At 43.1% G+C, this 6,484-nt stretch overlaps 1 non-coding gene across 1 annotated transcript; it reads left to right on the forward strand.

Moving 5' to 3' along the window:
- The first annotated feature begins 1,833 nt into the window (after positions 1 to 1,833).
- TRNAH-GUG lies at positions 1,834 to 1,905 on the forward strand. The gene has a single exon. It is a non-coding gene; the product is annotated as a tRNA-His (tRNA).
- Positions 1,906 to 6,484: the final 4,579 nt, after the last annotated feature.

Here is a 6,484-nt window from a genome sequence, read left to right on the forward strand (position 1 = left end):
TGCCTCAGAGGGATTCTTACCGATTCACCTGTATTCCTGTTCAGGCCAGGGAGTGCTCTGCCCTGGTTCCCACACAGAATCGCTAGGGCTGAGGCTCTCAGCACAATGTTCTTCTATGTGACTGTGGAAGGAAAGCGGATTTGCGAGAGTTTGAAGCAGTGGTTCTCAACCTTCTGGCCCTTTAAATACAGTTCCTCATGTGGTGACCCAACCGTAAAATTATTTTCGTTGCTACTTCATAACTGTAATGTTGCTACTGTTATGAATCTTAATGTAAATATCTGATATGCAGGATGGTCTTAGGCGACCCCTGTGAAAGTGAGTTGACTAAAACATACTTTCCTTTTTATGCTGTTGGTGTGTGCCCAGAGCAAAAATCATGAAGGTGGCACGCAAATGATGCTACTTTAGGAAACTGCTTGTCAGCCAAGAGATGTGGCTGCCCCCTGCCTCAGAGGGATTCTTACCGATTCACCTGTATTCCTGTTCAGGCCAGGGAGTGCTCTGCCCTGGTTCCCACACAGAATCGCTAGGGCTGAGGCTCTCAGCACAATGTTCTTCTATGTGACTGTGGAAGGAAAGCGGATTTGCGAGAGTTTGAAGCAGTGGTTCTCAACTTTCTGGCCCTTTAAATACAGTTCCTCATGTGGTGACCCAACCGTAAAATTATTTTCGTTGCTACTTCATAACTGTAATGTTGCTACTGTTATGAATCTTAATGTAAATATCTGATATGCAGGATGGTCTAAGGCGACCCCTGTGAAATGGTCGTTCAACCGCCAAAGGGGTCTCGACCCACAGGTTGAGAACCGCTGGTTTGAAGGAAGACAGAAGGGACCATAGAGAATTAGAGGGGAGGCGATGAGTGGCCATTGTGTCTGAAGCTTTTAGACTTCCTTCCAGAAGTACTGGAGCTGCTGGCTCCCACTCAACAGATGGACGAGGGTCTTGCCACCCCACGTACAGTGCCAGCTAGCCCCAACTGCTCCCAGATCCTCCTTGTTCAGAAGGCTTAAAGGAGACACCCGATAATAATTCATTGATCTGTATCTTTTCTATTAAGCCATTCAACCCTGGGAATAACTTTAACAGACTAATTTTTAGAACAAGGAAATGTATTAAAAATTTCCCCTTGGAACGTATTCAGTGTGGAATGCTCCAGTTTCTTTGTGTGGTGGGTTGCTAATGTTACTGGCAGGTTTTCTTCTTGTGGCTTTAAGACCTACATATTTGTTTGGGGGGCGGGTAGCTTTAGCTATCAATGGGTTTGAAAAGGGGCCTTTCCTCAGCTCGGGCTTCCTTCCTCTGACTTCTTCTAACAGGAGAAACAAGCTTTCTCATTCTCCCCAGTCCTCAGGCCATTCTATTCTTGCCATGTTTTGTTATGGCCGCGCTGCCTGAGACATGGAAATAAGGCTAGTGGTGGAGAAACCACAAAAGAGGCTCAGAGTCATATGTCACTCCATGCGGCCTACTTGGTGGTGGTGGTTGGGGGGTGGGAAATCTGTATTCATTATTGGTTAAAAGTAGGAAGCATGAGTCAACAGACTCATTTCTCTCGGTCTTATTACTTCAATTGCCATTTCCTGGACAGTAATTCTTGCGAATCCGACCTCATACGGTGTCAGCAGTCAGCCAAGAAGACCACGTCGGTTTCATGTTCAGCCACTTTGGTATCGTTCCTCTAAATAATTAGAGCTTTCTGAACCGGTGATCCTCTTTCCCAATATTAAGAAAATGTACATAGTTAGGCAATAGATGGCAGTGTTTCCACAAATTATAATATTGCCATAGCCCTTCAGGGAAGCCAAGTGCTCAGCTGTCCTGTGGCTCGCCGTGATCGTATAGTGGTTAGTACTCTGCGTTGTGGCCGCAGCAACCTCGGTTCGAATCCGAGTCACGGCAGGAGGGGAGGAGGCTTTTGGAAGAGAGCAACCCCGGTCCCAGGTAGTACTCCATGCAAACAGCATTTTGCAGCGAGACATAGAATAATGAAAATCCATAAAAGAGAAGCTGCTACAAATATTTTAGATTTTAGAGAGATGACATACACAGAGTGGCCCTATTAATGCGTGAATCTGGTGGCGAGCGTGTTGTGTGGAGGTTTTTATTATTTGCGTGGACGGATAATATGATAAAACTGGAGTGCAGTGGGCATGTAATTATTATTAATTACAGCTACTTACGCCCTGCTTTGAGCGACTCGTCAGGTCTGCTTGCTTTTGAGCCCTGCCAGGGCTGTACAGTAATAACAACCCTGAATTATTTGGAAAGATGTCAGCAGTCCGTGTGGAAATCCTGTTTAACCAGGCATGAATTGTTGTTAGGAGGGTTTTTTTCCAGGATGACAGAGAGAAAATGAACTGTCCCTTATCAGTAATTGCAGGAAACATTTTGTTTCTATGATATGAACTGGCTGTAATTTCACTTTCCTGCATCATTGGATAATGTAAGAAGCCAGTTGTTGCTCAAAACGAAATTCTCTGAAGTGGGCATTTGGGTCTGATAAAGGGCATATTCTAAGTAGACAATGGGGCTCGGGCAATAAATTATGTCCATATATGGTGAAACTCTTAAAATGACATTTTCCAAAAGACTGGGGTTCGTATTATAAATGGCTAAATGTTGAATTAATGTGAGTAACATGGATTTAATGGGCCTTTCTCCAGGACTTAGAAACATGAACAATATAGCCTGAAAATGTAAAATATAAGTGTGTTATAATGAGGTTTACTGCTCTGAAATTATTGCCCGCCATGTTCAATAAGGGATCACGAGAATTTCCATTTTAATGCCTCTTGTCCCTGTTTCATGGATGGCCTAGCAAAAACTTGTGTTTGTTATTTATGGAATACTAAAAACAGTTATAAATAAAAATATGTGTGCAGAGGGTAGACACAGAATCTACTAAGTTCCTTCAGTGTCAGTGAATTCCTAGAAACAGTATTCTAGAAAAACTGAAATATAGATTGCCCACCTCGTCCAAAAAACAAAACAGTTTCTGTTTGCCTATGGCCCTAAAAGATCAGCCTCAGAATATCATAAAGTGAAAAGGACATATTTCTTGTTTTCTCCAAGACTGACTTTCAAGACCATTTTTTACTCTGAGTCTCTTCTTCCCTTGGCTTATTCCCTCATCCCTCCCTGCCACAGTCCCCCTCCCACTCCCCGCCCCCCAATTCTGCCTCCCCTTATGCAAAGGGCCTATTGTGGGCTTTGCCTCAAGACTGCAAGGCCTTTTTATCTGGCTGGTGCTAATAGCACTTCTAAGAAGACCACTGAATTGCAGTTGTTCTTTACTGAAAATCAGCTTACAGAATAAGCCCACCCAAGGTTATTTGTATTTTATTAGGAGACTTAAAATGCAAAGAATTGATCATTTGAGGAAGAAAATCATGTCAGTCAGAACTTAGTGTTTGCAAGTGACAGAAATATAACATGTCCTGAGTTAGAGACATGTACCCAGACATGTGTTCAAGGGGGCTTCAGAAATAATTGGTGTAGCTCAGTTGGTTAAGCATCATCTCATGTACCAAGAGCTCGCTGGTTAGATTCCAGGTCAGGGCATATGTTCAGGTTGATGGCTTGATCCCTGGTGGGAGGGGTGTGGGAGGCAGCCGATCGATGATTGATGTTTTTCTCTCTCTTTCCTTCTCCCTTCCTCTCTCTCAAAAAAGACAACAAATCAATAAAGACATATAAAAAGAATTGGAACTAGGTTATTAAAGATGACCAGGGCACACTCTATATCTCATTCCCCATTTCTTTCCGAAAGTTACGTTTCTTCTCTCAAACTAACTTCTATGTGACAGAAAACATGGCAGCCAGAACGGATTCCTGCTCTTTATATCTTAGCTGTTGCTGTGTCCTGCAGGAGAGCCCCTTAGGAAGATGTCAGAATATGATCATTAATTTGGACACAGCCTGGAGCTTAGGGACAGAGCAACTGCTTGAACAAAGGGAGCCCTTCATCTTCTCTCTCCTCTGTCTTTGCCAAAGGGGTTCTTCTTGCCCTGGATGACTGCTCTCCCAGCGTGGCCGGGAGAGAGTGAAAACTCATCTGACTTTGCTCACAAAGACCCACTTGAACTTGGGCAAGTTATCTGAGCTCTCAGAGAAAACAGGAGGAGAGAGGTAAAGCAAAAAATAAAAGAATAATATGCAAGTAAACAAAGAACACCTAGTCTAGAGGCACATAATGGAAATACAACACTGGCATCTAGCAGAGATGCAACAAATAATATTTATTCCCATTATTCCATAGTGTCTGCATAGTGTCCTCATCCTCCACCCAGCCTCCATTGGTAGAGGCGTTAGAGTGAGATTTCTATTAGGAAAAGGGTTCCTCGCCATGGGTTCCAGAAGTTAAAGATGTGGTAGAGTAGGCTCTACACCAGGGATAGCACAAGTCAGAACTCACTGAATGACCAGGTCCTTGTCCAGATTTGCTATCCTGGTTTACTCCCCCTTCACGTGGTTACCATGACCAGGAGTCATATAAATCAAAGGTTGTTTTCATTGACTAAAAGTTTGTTGACATTGGATGTCCTATCTGTCTTCTTGCTGATGTTAAAATATATTGATTTTTTGTTCTAAAACCAACTCTATATCAAGTTGGTGTTCAGAAGTGTTAGAACATTTATCAGAAGAAATGAATTTTAATTACATTAAGTTCGAGATCATTTCTGCTGTTAACCTCTTAAAAAGCATTTCACAACCATCTCAACAGACTCCACTGTGTCCATTCGCATTGTCTACATGTTATACCAAAGCCAATACATGCTGAGGGAAAATCAGAGTGACTCTGCTATAATCTTTCAAAAACTGCCTCTCTAAAATGTCAGGTATAAAGCATTTCAGGGCAAAGGTGAGCCATTCACAAACCAGATTCCCTGACAGCTTTTTAACATTAATGCTGAAATGTTAGAGTACGAACTGAATCCTTATTTTGATCACATGGCTTTGACAACTATGCTTATCATTAGTCAATGGCATTGTTATCCCCTACATTTGTTCATGTAAATAGTGAAATCATTTGCTCATTGACAAATCAGTAGCCTGCTTTTCTTTTTTTCTTTTTGGGGGGAGTCAACTTAAAGAGCAAGCGAAGTCTTAATTCTCGGTATAACCTATTACCTTCTGTCCCTCAGGTGGGTATTGCCGCAGTGGTCTATTAGTGTTTGCTCAAGCAAAAAAAACTTCACCTATGTGACTGTAATTGAGTAGCTGCATTAACCATTCAGAAGTATACATGCTTGCTTTATAAGCTTATGGCTTTAGCGGAATGCTTCTTTCTTGCTCTCTTCAATATAGTAGAGCAGAGTAACTACTTAATCTCCAGCATTAACCTGTTGAACTGAAGAGAGTTCTTATTCAGGTACTTTTATAGCCATATCTCAGTGAGTTTTCATAAATAAAAGAAATTAACATTCATTTTTCTGACCAGGTCATAAACTAAGCAGCCTAAAGTAAATTAATAATGAGTACTTTATTTCTTAAAAATCAACATCTACCCATCCCCTAATGATAAAGATTGTAGTTTAAGTTTGTTTTCTTTGTGCAATAAAAATATACTAATGCGTAGAAAAGGATGTGTTAGTACTGACTCTGAATGGATGGAGCTCCCTCTCCGGGAGCAGTGCTGGGCAGAAGGGATGGGCGGCGTGTTGCTGCAGGCCCCCTTGTCCAGCTCATTGGAGAAGCAGTGTCCCCAGGAGTGGCAGCTGGTGGTGACTTTGCAGAAAGAGCACTTATCCACTGACAGCTGCTGCAGCGTCATTCGCAGGATCTAAGCATTGAGAGATGACGTGTGGGCTGTTTCTTCTCTCCGTAGCTCAGCCAACAGCAGCATGAGACACTATGGCCCTACCTATTCCAAGGTACTGTTACTTACCTCAGTCACGCCACCCTGAAAGGCTGAAGACCGGTGGCAAGGCCTGGAAACACAGGCCTTCCAAAGAGGTAACTGGCAGAGGGAAATTCCCACAAAAGCTGAACCAGAGAGAAAGGTTTCCCTAACAGCCCGGATTCAAATCCCAACTCTGCCGCTTCTGACACCTTGACTTTGGACTTGACCTCTTTGTGCTTTGGGTCATTAGCCAAACAGGGAGGACATGAGGGTTAGATAAGGTGATGTATATCTAGTGAGTCCCGATGACCATGGCAGTGCTCCCCTCCCTTCTGTCTTTTCCCAGAAACATGATCTCTGCTCTCTGTTATTTGCGTGGACTTCCCAGCATCCAAAAGTCAACCAAAGGGGAAAAACACACAACATGCCTTGGAGTCAGCCTCTGGTCGGCAGCAGCTTTAACACACTGTGTCTTCCCCTAAGCGCTGCCATTTCGGGTCATGTTGCCACCAGAAAGGGGACTCTATTTTCCAGCTTGTTTGATAAATGAGCAGAGAGCTAGGCAGGGAGGTCACTGTCAAATGGACTGAAGAGAAACATAAATTGCCACTAGATGGCACTGCTTGTTATTGTTTG

This window comes from Myotis brandtii, unplaced genomic scaffold (genome assembly GCF_000412655.1).
Source record: "Myotis brandtii unplaced genomic scaffold, ASM41265v1 scaffold30, whole genome shotgun sequence".
Lineage (NCBI taxonomy): Eukaryota > Metazoa > Chordata > Mammalia > Chiroptera > Vespertilionidae > Myotis > Myotis brandtii.